At 42.1% G+C, this 19,530-nt stretch overlaps 1 pseudogene across 1 annotated transcript; it reads left to right on the forward strand.

The window, feature by feature from the left end:
* Positions 1 to 8,825: 8,825 nt before the first annotated feature.
* On the forward strand, positions 8,826 to 10,897 carry LOC308250436 (nicotinamide phosphoribosyltransferase-like; annotated as a pseudogene). Its single transcript has 3 exons — positions 8,826 to 9,527; positions 9,715 to 10,297; positions 10,719 to 10,897. The product of its transcript is annotated as a nicotinamide phosphoribosyltransferase-like (transcript).
* Positions 10,898 to 19,530: the final 8,633 nt, after the last annotated feature.

Raw genomic sequence — 19,530 nt, forward strand, 5'->3', positions numbered from 1 at the left:
AAATTAAAAATGGAACTGCCTTTTGACCCAGAGACTCCACTTCTGGGAATATATCCTAAGAAACTGAAACACCAATTTAAAAGAATATATGCACCCCTATGTTCGTAGCAGCATTATTTACAACCAGTGGCCCAGTGCATGAAATTTGTGCATGGGGCCCAGCCTGCACCCTCTCCAATTGGGGAACCCTTGGGGGATGTCCGACTGCCGGTTTAGGCCTGATCCCACAGGACATTCCTCTCGCAATCTGGGACCGCTGACTCCTAACCGCTCACCTGCCTGCCTGCCTGATCGCCCCTAACTGCCTCTGCCTGCCTGCCTGATCACCCCTAACCCCTCTGCCTGCCTGCCTGATTGCCCCTAACTGCCTCTGCCTGCCTGCCTGATCTCGCCCCAACTGCTCTCCCCTGCTGGCCTGATCACCCCTAATTACCTCTGCCTGCCCGATCACCCCTAACTGCCCTCCCCTGCTGGCCTGATCTCGCCCTCAACTGCCCTCCCCTGAAGGCCTGATCTCACCCCAAACTGCCCTCCCCTGCCGGCTTGATCTTGCCCCAAACTGCCTTAAAGCCTCTCCTCAGTCCCCACCTTAGGTTCTGCCTTCACAGTTCACCCAGATTAGGTTCTGCTTCATCAGTTTCTATGCCAGTCAGCATCAAAAGCTCCACCTCCTAGGCAGCCATTGGCTCCTCGCAGTTCACCCAGATTTGGTTCTGATTGGTCACTTTCTATGCCAGTCAGCCTCAAAAGCTCTGTCTCCTAGGCAGCCATTGGCTCCTCACAGTTCACCCAGATTTGGTTCTGATTGGTCGGTTTCTATGCCAGTCAGAGTCTCCAGGCCTATCTCCGGGCCTGATCAGAGAGGCGGGTCTGATCAGCAGCCCCCATGGAGGCCTGGAGAGAAAGAGAGGTGCGCTGCTGGCCAGGCCTGGAGAGAAAGAGAGAGGCAAGGGATGATCAACAGCTGCCACAGAGGCTATGGATCAGACCCTGCTTCTCTCTCCAGGCCTCTCTCCGGGCCTGATCCGCAGTCCCTCAGCAGTCAGTGCTGGGTCACCACAGCAACCCAGAACTGACTGCAGTACTGACTTCCGATGTTTGGTCAAGCCTTTGTTACAGTCGTTACAGTCACTGCCTTTTTATATATATAGATAGCCAAGATCTGGAAATAGCCTATCTGTAGATGAGTGGATAAAAAAAGCTGTGGTACCTTTACACAATTGAATACTATGTGGCTGTAAAAAAGAAAGAATTCTTACCTTTTGAGACAGCATGGACAGACCTAGAGATTATTATGCCAGTCAGAGAAGGACAAATACCATGTGATCTTACTTATATGTGGAGTCTAATGCATAAAATAAACTGACAAGCAAAATAGAAACAGAGGCAGGGATACATGAAACTGTCTGATAGCTGTCAGAGGGACAGTGGATGGGGGACTGGAAAAACGAAGGTGAAGGGATTAGCAAAGAACATATAGGTATAACCCAAGGACACAGACAGCAGTATGATGATGGCCTGAAGGAAGGGGGGTGCTGGTGAAGGTGGGCATATAGGGAAGAATAGGATTATCTGTAATAGTGTCAACAATAAAACAATTGAAGCTCAGTTAAAAAACAAAAACAACTTAGTATGAAAGTCTCTGTCATCAAGGAGTAGATCATCTAAATGGCAGGCCAAAAAGTCCAACTCAAAAGATCTAAAATGGACTAGTAATGTTTCCTCCTCCAATGGATTAAATATATATTAATAGATTTCACTCTCATTACTGCCAAGGTGATAATGTGTGACTCGTTTCTCAATTCCATATTCAATTAGTTGCCAAATAAATACTGTTCTTTATTTGCAATATTCTATTCACATTACCTGAGCCTAGTTCAGGACATTAAATATTTTCACCCAAACAGCGACCACCATCTTCTTTGTTTTCTTTTTTAAACACTTTTACTGACTTTTAGAGTGGGAGAGAGAAACATTGATGGGAGAACGCATTGACAGGCTGCCCTGTGCACATCCCCTACCTGGGATTAAGCCTGCAACCAGGGTATGTGCCCTGACCTGGAATCAAACTGGCATCCCCTCAGTGCACTGGACAATGCCCATCCAACTGAGCCACACCAGCTCAGTAGGTTCAAGGGAAAGGATACAATGTACCTAATAATGTATATGAATATTTTCTTAAAAGTATACTCTGAGAGAAAGGCTAGGTACATGTAAATGGGCCACCCACTTTTTACAGTAACTTCTTCAGCATACCTATAGTATATTAAAAGGGAGAATACTGAACTGAAAATAAAATTCAGGGCCCTAGATTCATTTTGCATTCATACCACCTCCTCCTATGTCATTGGCTTCTTCCAGATATATGGCCAAAGTCTGAATCAGACATTGCTTTCAAAGTAAGCTCCATGAACACCATTTCTAGGTTTAGATCCTTCCTTAAAGATTCTGAGCTGCCAGGACCTAATGCTGGATATGCTGAATCACAGGGCAGATGAAAGGACCACATTCATTTCAGCTTTAAATAACTTGTATAGAACGGTGGGAAAAGTCCCAGGTGACAGATGCCAATGGAGTACATTTATTTATTTATTTATTTATTTATTTATTTATTTATTCATTTAAAGTAATTATTTATTGTTGAAAGTATTACTTATGTCCCCCTTTACCCCTCATTGACCACCTCCAGCTCACTCTCGTCCCTCCCCTTCCCGCCCCAGGCCTTCTGCATCCTATTGTCTGTGTCCATGGGTTATCCATTCAAGGTCTTTGATTGATTACCACCCACCCACCCACCCTCCCCCACCTTCCCTCTGAGATCTGCACTCTGTTCCGTGCTTCCATGTCTCAGGGTCCATTTTGTTCATCAGTTTATTTTGTTACTTAGATTCTACATATGAGTGTCATCATGTGATATTTGTCTTTCTCTGACTGACTTATTTCACATAGTATGATACTCTCCAGGTCCCTCCATGCTGTCTCAAAGGGTAAGAGATTCTTCTTTTTTACTGCTGCACAGTATTCTATGGTATAAATGTACTACAGCTTTTAAAATATATTTTATTGATTTTTTACAGAGAGGAAGGGAGAGGGATAGAGAGTTAGAAACATCAATGAGAGGGAAACATTGATCAGCTGTCTCCTGCACACCCCCTATTGGGGATATGCCTGCAACCAAGGTACATGCCCTTGACCAGAATCGAACCTGGGACCCTTCAGTCCACAGGCTGACGCTCTATCCACTGAGCCAAACCAGTTAGTGCTACCACAGCTTTTTTATCCACTCATGTACTGATGGGCACTTGGGCTGTTTCCAGATCTTAGCTATTGTAAACTGTGCTGCTATGAACATAGGGGTACATACATTCTTTCTGATTGGTGCTTTGCATTTCTTAGGATACATTCCTGGAAGTGGGATCACTGGGTCAAATGGCAGATCCATATTTAATTTTTTGAGGAAACTCCATACTGTTTTCCATAATGGTTGCACCAATCTGCTTCCCACCAGCAGTGTACTAAGGTTCCTTTTTCTCCACATCCTCACCAGCACTTGGCATTTGTTGACTTGTTGATGGTAGTGATTCTGACACGTGTGAGATGGTACCTCATTGTCGTTTTGATTTGCATCTCTCAGATGATTAGTGACTTTGAGTATTTTTTCATATGTCTCTTGGTCAACTGTATGTCGTCTTTGGATCAGTGTCTATTTAGGTCCTTTGCCCATTTTTTAATTGGATGTTTTGTCTTCCTTTTAAGCTGTATGAGTTCCTTATATATTTTGGATATTAACTCCTTATCAGATGTATCATCGCCATATATGTTCTCCCATACAGTGGGCTCTCTTTTTGTTTTGTTGATGGTTTCTTTTGCTGTGCAGAAGCTTTTTATTTTGATGTAGTCCCATTTATTTATTTTCTCCTTAGTTCCCTTTTTCATAGGAGATGTATCAGTAAACATATTGCTATGTGAGATTTTGCTGCCCATGGTTTCTTCTAGGATTTTTATGGTTTCACTAGTAACATTTAAGTCTTTTAGCCATATTGAGTTTATTTTTGTGTACGGTGTAAGTTGGTGGTGTAGTTTCATTTTTGGGGGGCATGTATCTGTCCAATTTTCCCAACACCGCCAATGGAGTGCACTTTAAAAAGAGAAAATTATGGTAACAATAGACACAGACAGTAGGGGAAGGGGGAAAGGTCAATGGGGGGAAAAGGAGACATATGTACTACTACTTATAATACTTTAAAGAATAAAAAAATTAAAATAAAAAATTATTTAAAAAAAAGATAGGCATGAAAGCAAACTGGGGAACATGTAGAAATAAGTATGGGATTCCAAATTGCTACTATTAAAAAAAAACTTCCAGCTTTTAATTACATTACAGAATTCATCACACATTTTGTAACTACTGAACAGTTAAACAACAAATTAGGAAAAATGTTTAGGATAAATTATATGTAGTTTTACAAAATATATTTGCATTTAAATATTTCATTAAAACCAATGTCTTGAGATTAACTGTAAATACAACAGAGCTAAAATCAGATTATAGGTGTAGGCAGGGGAAGCTGGGAATGAATAACTAATAGAAGATTGGTATCATGCTACACGGTGCAGTAGACAGGCAAGAAACCCAGGAAGTGGGTTGAGCACAGGACTGTTGGCACATAGCAGTGACCCAGCACCAATTCACAGCTGGCAGCTCTGTCCATCCCTCCTCACCCTCCTGGGGCCTCTGCCAAGTCATCCTTTCAAAAGTGAGGCCGCCGCTCTCCCCCAGAGAAAAGAATTTCCCTGCAGGAGGTGGAGCTGCCCTCACACAGACTTGCTCACACTTGCCCGCCTGCAGGAGCGGCCCCCTGGGGAAAGGTGGCTGCCAGGGAAGTTAGGCGCAGGGGTCTTGCTCGCGGTCCCACCCGCGCTCGCAGCCCCGCAGACGCGGGGAAAGGCAGTGGGCGGCTCGGGAGCACAGCGCGGGAGGCAGAGGCCGGAGCCCTGGAGGCCGGCTCAGCGGCGCCCGCACCTGCAGGGCAGGAAGCAAGGGGAGGGGGGCGAGGCGAGGTGGCGGCCCGCGGTGGGAGCCCACCCGCGCTCGTGGTCCCGCGTGTGTTCCGCTTGCGCCGGCTCCCCTGGAGGAAGAGCCACGCCTCACACCAGAGATTTGAGAAAACCCGGCAACTTCGTGAGAAATGCTTCCCCCCCTGCAACACGCCCGAGAAAGAGAAAAGTGGGCGCTGCGGGGGAGGAAGGGCGGCTCACTCACGTTCCTGCTGAGAGTGCGGAGCCCGCGGGGCTGCAAAGGTCCAGGTGCTGGAGGCGGCGCTGTGTCCTCCTCCACCTGGGTCTCCACGCAGCTGGAGGACCCTCGGGGCGATGCTGGGGAGGAGCAGGGGCTGCAAAGGCGGGGCGGGCGGGGTGAGGCTCCAAACCAGGGCAGGTGGCCAGGCACAGGGGTGACCTGAGCAGCGCCCGCCCTGTCCTGACCAGCGGCCCTGGAGGAACTTGATGGTGACCGCCCGTTTACAAGGAAAAAAGACATCAGAAACCTAAACCTCACTAACCATATGGCCATCATATGTACATAACAGTTACCACTAAGAGGCAAGGGCTCTCATCACGGTGAATTAACACCCACATACATTCTAAAATGGCAATGGCCTGTACATTTTTTAAATAAAATTTTATCCATTTAAGTCATTCTGTATATGTAAGATACCAGGAATATTCCAGATTGTCATACATCTTTTTCAGCATTCTCATATCTTATTTAGCTTGTTCAGGAAACTAGTCATGGTTAATCAAAAACAAAACACACACACTAATGTTCCACAAAAAAAAAATCATACAGCTTTGCAAATAGTGTGTTTTATTTTACATTTCCTCTGTTGTATATTAAAGACATAAAATAAAAATGAAGGGTTAGAAATGTTTCAAAATAATATGACTTTAAATAATACAATGTCTGATAACCACATAACCTACTTTAACACTACCATTTGAAAAACACTTCAAATCAAAATGCAGCTTTAAGCCAAAACTTGTACAGTTTGGATTATAAAACTATGCTCACTTTCTAAATTATATTTCGATTCTTTATTCCAGACCATCATTATCACAATCTCTTTACACTATTAAGACTTATTCAGAATCCCCAATAGGCATTTTTTACATCAATCATTTCTACTGATATTTAGCATACTAAAAGCTAAAATGAAAACTTTTTAATTATTTTAGTAATTCATTTAAACCTATTATAAAACTATTATGTTAACATGATTAATATTTTAATGAAAAAATAATTATATTTGAAAAATAAAAACTTTGAAAAAGTTGGTACTTAAAGACTTTTATTATATTTATTGGGTTGACATTGGTTAATAAATGTAGATAAGTTTCAAGTGTACAATTTTATGATAGGTCATCTGCATTCTGCATTGTGTTCACCAGCCAAAGTTATCTCCTTCTGTCACCACACATTTGACCCCCTCTACCTGTTTCTACTTTCCCAACTCCCCTTCCTATCTGGTAACCACCATACTGTTGTCTGTGTCTATGAGTTTCTGTTTGTCTTCTTTGTTTATTGTTTTCAGCTTATATCTAACATGTAAGGGAAATCATGTAGTTGTTGATGTTTCCCATCTGAATTATTTCACTTATCATGATATTGTCAAGATCCATCCATGTTGTTGAAAATGGCAGTATTTCATCTTTTCTTATGGCTGAGTAATATTCAGCTATAATATTGTATATGTACTGCAAGGACAGGAAATAATATTGAATAGGTACTGTAAGGACAGGAAAAAAGGCCTTTCTTTTCCTTTGCTGTAGCCTTCCACAATTTATGAGAAGCACCTTGTAATTAATCCCCAAGATTGTAGCTCCTCTGATTCAAAGGGATAGATCCTCCCTTCCCCCAACTCGTGGGCGGAGTATGACCTAATCTGCTTCTGAGTCTGCGGCCAGGACATTGAATCACCAATCAGCACATGCTGAGTGCCCTGGGCCCCACCTCTTCCCGTTCCTCCCTGGGACCCACCCCTTTTCGTTCCTCCCCTCAAAAGACTTGTTCACCTCTGCACGTGTTGCTGTTCTCCCCTTGCGAGACAGCCCGGCTGGGTCCTTCTCCTCTAATCCTGATTTTTCTACCCTCTTTCGTAATGAATCTCACTCGTTAGTGCAGAATAAACTTCCTCTTTTAACTTGTCTTTGTCTCTAATTCCGTTTCCTGTGCCTCGAACCTTACACAAACAACCCCTGTGTTCAAACTGCAAGACAAGTTACTCTCAAGACTACATTCTTGCATGCATCTCCTCCCTGCTGGTTGACAACACAGGGATAATTACTGAAAAGTTCCCTTTCCCCTCTCCTTCAAACAAGCCTCCTTTGAACACTTTATAACTTTTACTTTAAGCGTGTTTTATAGACTTGGGGATGTTGTATCGTAAATCAACAAATGAGATACAAGACGCCTCAATGAGCCAATTAATTAGGAGTCATTTATTGCGTGTGGCCCAGAGGGAAGTGTCTCTTCAAAATCTCTGAGCAACACATGCAGGAAGTCTCCCGTATTTACACTTTTTGAGCTTCTTTGTTTTCAGATATTACATAGCCCTCTGTGTGAGTTCTTGTTACAGACAGTTGTAACCTTGAATACATAATGAGTTAGTACTTGTCAAAAGAATATGGTATTTATTATCAGTATTAGTCTATATTAGTCTATTACATTCGATGGCTAGCTTGCAAGGTCAGACCATTAAGTTTATCATTTTCTATTATTTGAACTAAAAACAAAGTCATTTTATAGAATAAGAGACTGTCTTAAAGTGACAGAGTTTACAATGACAGAGTTTACAGGACTAGGGACTATCTAACAATAGCAGAGAGTTTCAAACAGCAGTTTTTTATACAAGATGGAGGTTACTATGCTTTAGGGAAAATACTGATAAGACACCTCCCTAAGACATCTGTCTGGACTGCCTCCTGAAAGATTAATGGACAACGCCCCTAATGAATGCTCAATTTCAGCCCAAACCGTCCTTGTCACCTAGCAACAGCAGCCAAGGCTTTAAAGGGGGGGGGGGGGTTTGGGGAGGGAAGTTTTTGTTCTTTGCTCATGTATTGATTAAAAATACAAGGGCTCTTTCCCTTTGGGAAAAGTAAAAACTACTTCTTCTTTTAGTTGTGAATTCCTTCACAGCCTGCATCACTGGCCAAAAACCTTAAAATGTGCCACATTGAAAAAGGTGACATTTTTCCTACAAATCTCTGTAATGTCTGCCTTAATAGAAGATAGTGGATTCTCACATCTGCTTCTGTACTCAATCTTTTGTAATTTGCTGTTGTGCTTGAGTAGATAAAGAAAATTCGGCCACATCCCACACATGCATAGTTGAAAAACAGAAGAGCATTTTAATAGCTTTTTCAGAACATTGTGGATATTCTTTGATACCACACCAAAACATAACAAGTGGTAGTTTTTTAAAGGTTAGCGGCCATGTGAAACCTGAAACAATGGTATGAATGTTTCCAACTCTTACATCAAAATCCATTGGTCCAAATATTTATCATCAATGCATTTGGTCACTAAAAAATTAGGCCATGGAGCTCAGGTGAGGCCATCCTACTGCCAGCTGCATGCACCCTAGCCCCTGCCACCCCTGCCACCTCAAGCCACTGTCCAGACCTCCTCAGGCCCCGCCTCTGCCCTCCCTTTCCCCCTCCCCTCCCCCTCTGACCAGCAGTGACTTAAGGGACAGAGCAAGGTGAAGCCCATTTTTTCTCCCTCCTCGCAGCAGTGCCAGGCAGCCCCCTTTATCTGGCCGGAGATGAATGCTGAGGCAGAAGCCGAGTTCAACATCCTCCTGGCCACCGAAGCCTACAAGGTTACTCACTAGAAACAATACCCACCCAACACAAGCAAAGTTTATTCCTACTTTGAATGCCACGAAAAGAAGACAGAAAACTCCAAAATAAGGAAGGTGAAATACAAGGAAACAGTATTTTGTGGGTTGCAGTACATTCTTAATAAGTACTTAAAAGATAAAGTAGTGACCAAAGACAAGATCCGGGAAGCCAAACAGGTGTCCATAGAGCATTTCCCAGATGATGTATTTAATGAAAAGTATGGAATTACATTCTTGAGAAATGCCCTGGGCATCTTCCAGTAGAAGTAAAAGCTATTCCTGAGGGTTCTGTCATTCCCAGAGGAAATGTTCTCTTCACAGTGGAAAACACAGATCCAGATTGTAATTGGCTTATAAATTGGGTTGAGACTATTTTTGTTCAGTCCTGGTATCCAATCACCATGGCCACAAATTCTAGAGAGCTGAAGAAAATATTGGCCAAATATTTGTTAGAAACATCTGGTAACTGAGTTGGTCTGGAATACAAGTTGCATGTATTTTGGCTATAGAGGAGTCGCTTCCCAAGAGACTGCTGGCATAGGAGCTCTGCTTATTTGGTTAACTTTAGAGGAATGGATACAGTAGCAGGAATTGCTTTAATTAAAAAATACTGTGCCCTAGCCGGTTTGGCTCAGTGGATAGAGCATTGGCCTGTGGACCACAGGGTCCCAGGTTTGATTCCAGCCAAGGACACATGCCTGGGGGCATGCATGAGGCAGCCAATCAATGATTCTCATCATCAATGAGAATCATTGATGTTTCTATCTTTCTCCCTTCCTCTCTGAAATTATATATATACTGTGAATGAAAGTTCCTGTTCCAGGCTATTCTGTTCCAGCGGCAGAACACAGTACCATAACAGCTTGGGGGAAAGACCATGAAAAAGATGCTTTTGAACATATAGTAACACAGTTTTCATCAGTGCCTGTATCTGTGGTCAGCGATAGTTATGACATTTAAAATGCGTGTGGGAAAATATGGGGTGAATATCTAAGACATTTAATAGTATCAAGAAGTTCAGAGGCACCACTAATAATCAGACCTGATTCTGGAAATCCTCTTGACACTGTATTAAAGGTTTTGGATAATTTAAGTAAGAAATCCCCTATTACGAAGAACTCAAAGGGCTACAAGTTGCTGCCACCGTATCTTCAAGTTATTCAAGGGGATGGAATAGATATTAATACCTTACAAGAGATTGTAGAAGGCCTGAAGCAAAACAAATGGAGTATTGGTAATGTTGCCTTCGATTCTGGTGGAGCTTTGCTACAAAAATTAACAAGAGATCTCTTGAATTGTTCCTTTAAGGGTAGTTATGTTGTAACCAATGGCCTTGGGGTTAATGTTTTCAAGGACCCAGTTGCTGATCCCAACAAAAGTTCCTAAAAAGGTCAGTTATCCCATATAGCAAAAGGCTAATATGCAAATTGTCCCCTCAACCCAGAGTTCAACCAGGGGGTGGCCAGCTAGCCAACTACTCACGGCCCCACCCCCTGGCCGGCCCAGCTGATTGGCCTTGATTAGGGCAGGCCTGTTGGACTCCACTCATACACGAATACATGCACTGGGCCTCTAGTCTTTATAATAACTAGTTATAATAATAAAAGCATAATATGCAAATTGACCAAACGGCCAAACAGCAGAACAACCGTCCAGACGTCCTTCTGAACGACCTTCCAGATGAACTTCCTGACGAAGCAGGGGCTACGAGGGCCTAGGCAATCTCCGTGGCAGCTGGGGCTGCGAGACAGCAGCTGAGGCAGCAGGGCCTGCGAAGGCCTACCCTTGCACGGTTTTCACGCATCGTGCCTCTAGCCTTTACATAAAACACCAGCAAGAGATTTTGTTACACTTGAGGAAGGAAAAGGAGACCTTGAGGAATGATCTTCTCCATCCTGTCTTCAAGAATGGGAAGGTGACAAAAAGCTATTTATTTGATGAAGAAATAAAAAAATGCAAAGCTGAATATTGAACTGGAAGCAGCACCTCATTAGGCTTTGTTTTATGACTGGGTGTGTGCCCTTGCCTCTACGTGTGTCTGTACACGCACACAGGTATACTCCGGTGTGGGTGAGTGTGTGATATATAATGTTCATTGTACAGGTGTGTGGGGTTTCTTTATTTTATGATACATTACAGCCAAATTATTTGTTTGTTTATGGACATACTGCACCTTTTCCCCCCAGTGTTTAGGTATTCTCAATTAGGCAATGCTCTTGACCACATAAAAGATTAACGTTAAAGTAAGCTTTTTAGGGCCCTTTGCCAATAGATAGTAATTTAATCTGGTATTGATATTTTCTTAACAGAACTGAGGAACTTTTATAAATAACTAAAGATCACATAAAACAGATTTGCATAAAATTATCATGATGGCTTTATGTTTAACTTATATTTTTGTACAAACAAGATTGTGTATGATATATTTAAGTTATATAAAGTTTCAGTGAGTTAACAGTCTTTCCAACTTTTCATGATATTTATGAGCACAGACTTTCAAGAAAATACTTGAAGATAAATTACATTGCCTTTTGTCCATTAATCAGCAAATAAAACATGGCCTTAACAAAGTTCTTTGTGTTATTATACAATTTTAAAATTATGTTGGGACACACCCTATAGAATTACTCACCTCACTGCCCCTTGTAGAATATATGTTAATCATCCTACATTAAAGAAAATAATGGTTCTTACTGGAATATCTAGGCACTGTACAGTGATTATATATGTTGGTCATTGTATTGTACCAGTGAAATGCCAAATTTGAAAAGCCTATACTGCAGTTTTATATGTCAAATATTGCCTGTGGCTATAATATGCACCTCAAGATTTTAAGGAGATAACGTTTTTAGAAAGAATTTCTGCTTCCGCTATAGAATATATACATAAATGTAAAATATTGACAAAAGTGGAAGTAGTGTATTTTAAAGTAATTACACTACTGAATTTATTTTTCCTATTCTATAGTTGATATGACTTAATACTGGAATGGGTAGTGAGTGTACTTTAATTTTTTGATTCTGTTATATTTTCATTAAGTTTTTAAAAAATTAAATTGAATATTTAAAAAAAAAATTAGGTCAAACCTGGGTTAAATAATTCCTCCAGAAGAGATCATTCCATCAGACCAACATTCATATCAAAAAGAATAACCAATCAATATGATAGTCTTCCTTTCCCCTCCCTTCCTTATAGCTCATCTTTTCTGTGCCTTCCCTCCAATCTTAACCATAGTTTCTTGAGCATGTTTCCCAGGTCACAGCATACAATATGTGATCTCCTTAAAAGTCAGTAATGTTTGAATGTTTACACTGATCTATCCTGATTTCTTCTCTCAAACCTGGACTGATATTCTGTAGCCAATTCATGTTTTTGTCCCACTAAGTGATTGGAAGGCCCTTGCCAGAAACCGATCATTGTCCCACTAATAGATGTGGAAAGGGAATCAGGAAGGCTGGTCAACCTTAAATGCTCTGAAAGGTTGGAGCTAATCACTCATTGTTTAGTTGAGATATTGGTAGTTGAAGCAGCCTCCACCTGTTACTCTTATGTAAATTCTTGCTGATTGGCTATTATTGGAATTTCCTGCCTAAAGGATATGAGTGTATCCCATAACCTTAATAAAAGGGATAGCAAAGCCAGAGTGGGGCGTAGTCCTCCCACTAGAGGTGGGCTACCGCCTGGCCCCCCATTTTCCCAAATTAACTCTTTTCTAGTCTCTCTCTTCATTTTTGTGTGCGGCCTTCTCCAGAACCTGAACCCTGAACTGGAACCCTGAACCACGCGGGACGTGAAAGGGGTTCCCACATCTGGCGCCTTCAATGCGGGACTTCTGGAGGAGAAGGTATTTTTCGTCTAAGAGGGAAGGAAGGAAAAAAATTACACCGAGAAAAGGTGTGGAAATTCACCAGAAAAAGGTGAGGGAAATTCACCGGAAAAAGGTGAAGGAAATTCACACAAAAGCCCACGACCAGCTGCAGAGTCGCGAACTGTAAGTAGGGTGGGAACGTCTTTTTCAGCCAGGCTAAAGGGGAAGAATTAGGTTATAAATATAAAGTAAACTTTATTATTAGAATTTTCAGAAAGTATTCCTTTATAATTTTTGTTTAATATAACCCTTGGTTTTAGATCTTGAGTGTTTGGCAAAAGTTGGTAAAAACAAAAAAAACTGTTTTCCCATGGGGAACATAATAGTGCGTTTGCTAGAGCCTTTTAGAGAGGCTGAGGAGGAGCTTCCTCCCCTGGTTCCCTCGCTCCTCCCAGAGAAGAGCAGGAAGAAAAATTGGAGGAATGGCCTTTATGGTCCCCTCCACCTCCATGTCCTAATCCTGAAACATTTAATTCACCAATAGACTCCTCTCTACAGAAAGTCATCAGAGAAGGAATAAAGGACATGTCGGTGGAAGAAAGGCTTGCTTTTCCTGTTATACAAGTAGCTGACCCACAGTACCCAAATCAGATAATAAGAAGCCATGAAAAAATTGATTTTAAAATGATAAAAGCTTTACGAGAAAGCGTTGTTCAAAATGGTCCAACGGCTCCTTTTACAGGAGAAATCATGAATAATATTTCTGATGCATTCTTAACTCCTTCTGATTGGTATACTCTGGCTCGTGCAACTCTGGATGGAGGAGATTATTTACTATGGAAGGGAGAATACTTAGAGAAATGTCAAGAGCAAGCCCGCGCAAACGGAGGGCTGAATGCTCAAATAACTTATGAAATGCTGGCAGGACTGGGACAGTATATGGATGTACAAAATCAGCTACATTATGTGCAACAGGCGTATGAGCAAATTAGACTTTGTGGAAGGAAAGCTTGGTGGGCTTTACCAGCAAAAGGGGACCCTCGGGGATCTTTTAGTAAATGTATGCAGGGACCTACAGAGTCATTTTCTGATTTTGTGGCTCCTCTCGCTCGAGCAGTGAGACGACAGATTCAACATGAGGCAGCAGGAGATATTTTAATTCAGCCATTAGCTTACGAGAATGCCAATGCTGATTGTAAAAAATGCCTGACGCCTCTGAGAAGAAATAGTACCATTACAGAGATGATTCAAGCATGTCAGAATGTGGGATCAGGCACTTTTCAAGCAAATTTACTCGCTGCTGCGGTAACAGGTAGAAATAAGAGGTGTTATAAGTGTGGAAAAATAGGACATTTCCAAAAGGAATGTAGGCAACCGAGAAGGACACAAGGTAACACTCTAGGAAGAGGCGTGAACACTCCGCCTCAAGATTTAAGCATTTCTCAGTGTCCTAGATGTCAGAAAGGGAACCACCGGGCCAGTTCTTGTAAATCAAAATTTCATAGAAATGGGCAGCTGCTAGATCCAGATAGATGGCATGGTCAGTTGCCGGGAAACGGCCAAAGGGGTACCCCCCAGTCCCGTCATCAATAGGGGAAATCTGCCCTTCAAGGCCCACAGTGGATTCTCTCATCCGAGCAACTCCAGGAAGCGCAGGCCTGGATCTTAACAGCACTATAGTGGTCACTTTGACCCCCGATATGGCTCGGCAAGCTATTCCTACAGGAATTTGGGGACCTGTGCCACTAGGAACTTTAGGATTAATCTTAGGGAGGAGTGGAAACACTCTAAAAGGACTAACTGTCCTGCCTGGAGTCATTGATTCAGAGTATGAAGGAGAAGTTAAAGTTATACTAGAATGTAATCATATTATGCAAATTACTCCAGGACAAAGAATTGCTCAGATACTACTTCTACCTTATGTTCAGCAAGGTGAGGCTATAAATAGGAAAAGAAAGATGCAAGAATTTGGAAGCTCAGACATCTATTGGATACATGAAATTAACAAAACCCGTCCCATGATTAATTTAAGAATAGAGGAAAAACAATTTAGGGGTCTAGTGGACACTGGAGCAGATGTTAGTGTTATAAGTAAAGAATTCTGGCCTCCAAGTTGGTCCACGGTAGAAGCTATGGGCTCAGTTAAAGGGGTAGGAGTTCCTGATAATACACAGCGTAGTGCTGCAGTGTTAAGGTGGCAAGATGAGGAAGGACAGACAGGATGGTTTCAGCCCTACATCATTTCTGGAATTGCAGTCAATTTGTGGGGCCGGGATGTTTTAGAAGGTTTACAGGCATGTATTGTTACCGGTAAAGGAAAGAAGTTAACTGAGATAGGATATCAACCTTTTTTAGGAGTGGCCACTGTTCAGTCTCCTCACCCTCATGCTGATCCTATACAATGGAAAGATGATAAACCTGTATGGGTGGATCAGTGGCCATTAACCAAGGAGAAATTAAGTCATATTCATGAATTAATACAAGAGCAAATAGAGGCTGGCCACATAGAACCTTCCAATAGTCCTTGGAATACGCCTATATTTACAATCCCTAAAAAGGCCACAGGAAAATGGCGATTGTTACATGATCTTAGAGCAGTTAATGCTACTATGCATACTATGGGAACTTTACAACCTGGACTCCCAGCGCCTTCACAAATCCCTTTAAATTGGTCCCTCATAGTAGTAGATCTTAAGGATTCTTTTTTCACCATTCCCTTGGCACCTCAAGATAAAAAGATTTGCATTTTCAGTGCCATCTATTAATAATATAGAGCCTATGAAAAGATATCAATGGAAGGTTTTACCTCAAGGAATGGCCAATAGCCCTACTTTGTGTCAAAAATATGTGGCTCAAGCTGTTCAGCCTTTAAGGGACAAATATTCCCAATGTTACATTATTCATTACATGGATGACTTGCTCTTAGCAAGCCCACGGGAAGAACAGACCTTGGCCATGTTTTCCCAATTAGAAGAGGAGCTCCCTAAATGGGGCTTAAGAATTGCTCCAGAGAAGGTACAGAAAGAAATGCCTTTCCAATATCTGGGAACCATAATTGAAAACCAAAGCATTAGGCCTCAGAAGGTGGAGATAAGAAAAGATTGTCTTAAAACCTTAAATGACTTTCAGAAATTATTAGGAGACATTAACTGGTTAAGGCCTTATCTGAAGATCTCTACAGGAGAAATGACAAATCTATTTAGTTTACTTAGAGGTGACTCTAATCTTTCTTCTCCTCGAACTTTAACAGATGAAGCTAGAAATGAGTTGCTAAGGGTTGAGCAGGCAATTTCCTCAGCCCAAGTAGCACGGGTACAGCCCGAATTACCTTTATTGGGACAAATTAACCCTACTGCAAATAGTCCCACTGGAGTCATCTTTCAAAATAAAAATTCTCCCGCCATTATTGAATGGGTCCACCTAGGACATCAATCCTCTAAAACTGCAGTTACATATGTAGAACTATTGGCCCAATTATTATTTCAAATTAGAAAACGTTGTAAACAGCTTAGAGGGGAAGAGCCCCAGTGTATCTACCTCCCCCTCACTGGAAAGCAATTAGAAATGTTATTTCAGACTGATATAAATTGGCAAATTGGGCTAAGTGGATATTCAGGGGAACTTAGCTGTCATCTATTAAAAGATAAATTACTACAATTTTTATATAATACCTCCATCGTTATACCAAAAAATACTAGGCAGGGACCTATTCCTGGAGCTTTAACTGTTTTTACTGATGGATCATCTAATGGGAAAGCTGCCTATCATACAGTAAATTCAGACCGAGTCATACTGACCAGTCATACTTCTGTACAAAGAATTGAACTAGAAGCTATTAAGGGTGCATTGCAGGATTTGAAAGAACCTCTTGATATTGTCTCTGATTCCTTTTATGCTGCAAACTTAGTGAATAGAATTGAAACTGCCCGGTTGAAATGGCTTAGTGACCAAAGTTTATTTTTACTATTCAAACAAGTTCAGCAGATTGTACAAAAGAGACAATATCCTTTTTACATCACCCATATCAGGGCTCATAGTGTCTTACCTGGTCCTTTAACAAAAGGAAATGCACAGGCTGATAAACTGGTTGCTTTATTAAAAGAAGCCTTAGAATCTCATCAGCTTTTACATCAGCCTGCCAAAATGTTGTCTAAACAATTCTCAATCACTCGACAACAGGCAAAACAGATTATTAAGGAATGTCCAACTTGCATGTTACATCTACCTCAAGGGCCTAACTCAGGAGTCAACCCTAGAGGTTTGCTAAGAGACCATATCTGGCAAATGGATGTAACGCATTATAATTCCTTTGGACGCCTTGGGGCATTACATGTCTCCGTAGATACCTTTTCAAAAGTCCTATGGGCTACTGCATCTACAGGAGAAACAGCAAAACAGGTTATTAATCATTGCCTAGCTGCTTTTGCTGTCATGGGAATTCCAAAAATTATTAAAACTGATAATGGGCCTGCTTACACGAGCTGTCAATTCCAGGAATTTTGTAAAAGGTGGAAAATTCAGCATATTACAGGAATACCATATAATTCCCAAGGACAGGCCATTATTGAACGACAGCATCAGCGGCTAAAATCCCAACTTGAAAAACAAAAAGGTGGGATGATGGAGAAATCACCTGCAGGTAGGCTGCACCAAGCCTTAATTACTTTAAATTTTTTCACTTGTGATGATGAAGGAAGGACGCCTATGGAAATACATTGGCATCAGAATAAAACAAAAGAAAATGGTCTAGTTAAATGGAAAGATCCCGAATCTGGTTTATGGAAGGGGCCTGATCCATTATTAACCTTTGGCAGAGGGTATGCTTGTATATTCCCAGAGAATTTTTCCAAGCCCGTGTGGATTCCTGCTAGAAATATTAAACTGCAACAGGAATCCATGAGAGAAATTAGCCAGACAAATGAAGACCTTGCACCTGGAGCCACACCATGCAGCCGCAGAAAATCAACTACCTCAGCCACAGAGAACAGCAACTCCAAGCAATCCACTGAAGATGAGGAGCAGGAGGAGGACAAGCCGGACAACAAACAGCCCGGAGACCACCTGGGGCATGGTAAGGAGGACAAGCCGGACAACAAACAGCCCGGAGACCACCTGGGGCATGGTAAAGAGGACGGTACAGACGCCTGAGAACGTCTTTCTTGCCATGCTAGCAGTAATCAGCTGTACGGTAATATTACCTGGGGCAAAATGGGGAAGTATTTTGGACTTATGTTCCTGACCCTTCATGGGTAAGAACCCTTATGTGTGCTGATTCCCTGCCTAATGTAGTATCCAGGAGGAACATGGGTGGGGCAAGGAAGTAGGGGACTATCACTACTTGCTCCTGGGAGAGGTGCAGAGAATGTACAGTTTGAATTTGAATTGATATCCTTACATGGTATTTTTCCTCATATTCGCCATCTTTCCTTTTTCCAGCTAATGACTTAAAGCTTTTATAAATTCATGATGCATCGGGGATTTCTGTGTTCATGTAAAGTGAAAAGGACAGTTTAAAAACGAGTGCGCATAGTTTTTGAGCTGGGCTTGACACTTTTCTGTGTACAGAATAAAAACCCTAGAGATGTTTAGCTTTAAAGATGGCAAAGATGAACCAGGAGACAAATTAAAGCTAGTTTCCCAAGGCATTTTAAGCAGCCCCTTTTTTGAAATTCCCGCCCTAAGGCAAATAACCTGCAGGAAGTAGATACTGATGCAAAAACTAGTAAATCATATATGGATATGGTTGTTAAAATTTCAAGGCCTTAACAGAGATGATTCTTGTAAAACTCCAAGGGCCCAGAGTAATACAAGAAAATTATTCTCTCTTCTTAAAGGAAATCCTTTTAATACAGATCTAATATACTTGAAAATAGCATGGTATTATTCTCCAATGTCATTATAATTTTTGATATTTTACAACAGCATATTGTACAATTTATCCAAACAAACTTAAAAATCTAAAAATTTTTTTTTATGTTTGGCAGCAATTTAAAAGGACATGAAAGGATTTAATCCCTTCCACTGTGTGGAAAGCCTCACTGGGAAGGCACTTGAGCATCCTATATTGGCCTTTCTTGCCTTATTTGCTAAGAGGGACCCTCTCCTCACAATCCAATTGCCCATAGCTGTTGCTTGAGTTTTCAGTTCATGCTGAAGTTGAAGCCTCATGGTGGCTGGCACCATGGATCTGTCTCTCGCACAATGGCATGAGCTGGGCCTTCCCTGGAGAAAAAACCTGGGTTCCCCAAGATATGTGATCAGTGCCGGGGCCCTGCCAGCAGGCGAGGGGATCCCAAGGCAGGTGCTGGGCGTGGAGGCCACAGGGGCATAGGCTACCAAGGAGACAGAACTGAACCTCACATCACCCTGCTTGGCCCCGGAGGATGGCTGGTTAGCCAATGACGGGTAAGACTCCTCAAGGGAGGGGCAATCTAAGACAGGCACAGTCGCAGGGGGCCATCAGGAGAGAACTTGGGGATCAACAGAGGTGGGGCACAGTCCCTCACCCCCCCAACCTTGCAGGGGCTTGAATCCTAGCCCCTTCTGAGGGAGGTCTCCTGCCCCATGGCTGCTTCGCGCTTCCCACGCCCAGCTCAGATCGGGACCCAGGGAACAGAAAGAGACTTGGACCAGCTCAGATTGAGATCCAGCTACATACAAGAGACTTGGCCCAGCTCATATTGAGACCCAAGCAACAGAGAAGTGGCTGATGGTGGCTGCCCTATATCTAAATCTAACCTAAATCCAGGAGTGCTCAGGGCTTTCTCAAGAAGGCAAATAATCCTTTCCACTAATATTTACAGGGTAAACTAAGATTGT

This window comes from Plecotus auritus, assembly GCF_963455305.1.
Source record: "Plecotus auritus genome assembly, chromosome: 1".
In the NCBI taxonomy this organism is placed as follows: domain Eukaryota; kingdom Metazoa; phylum Chordata; class Mammalia; order Chiroptera; family Vespertilionidae; genus Plecotus; species Plecotus auritus.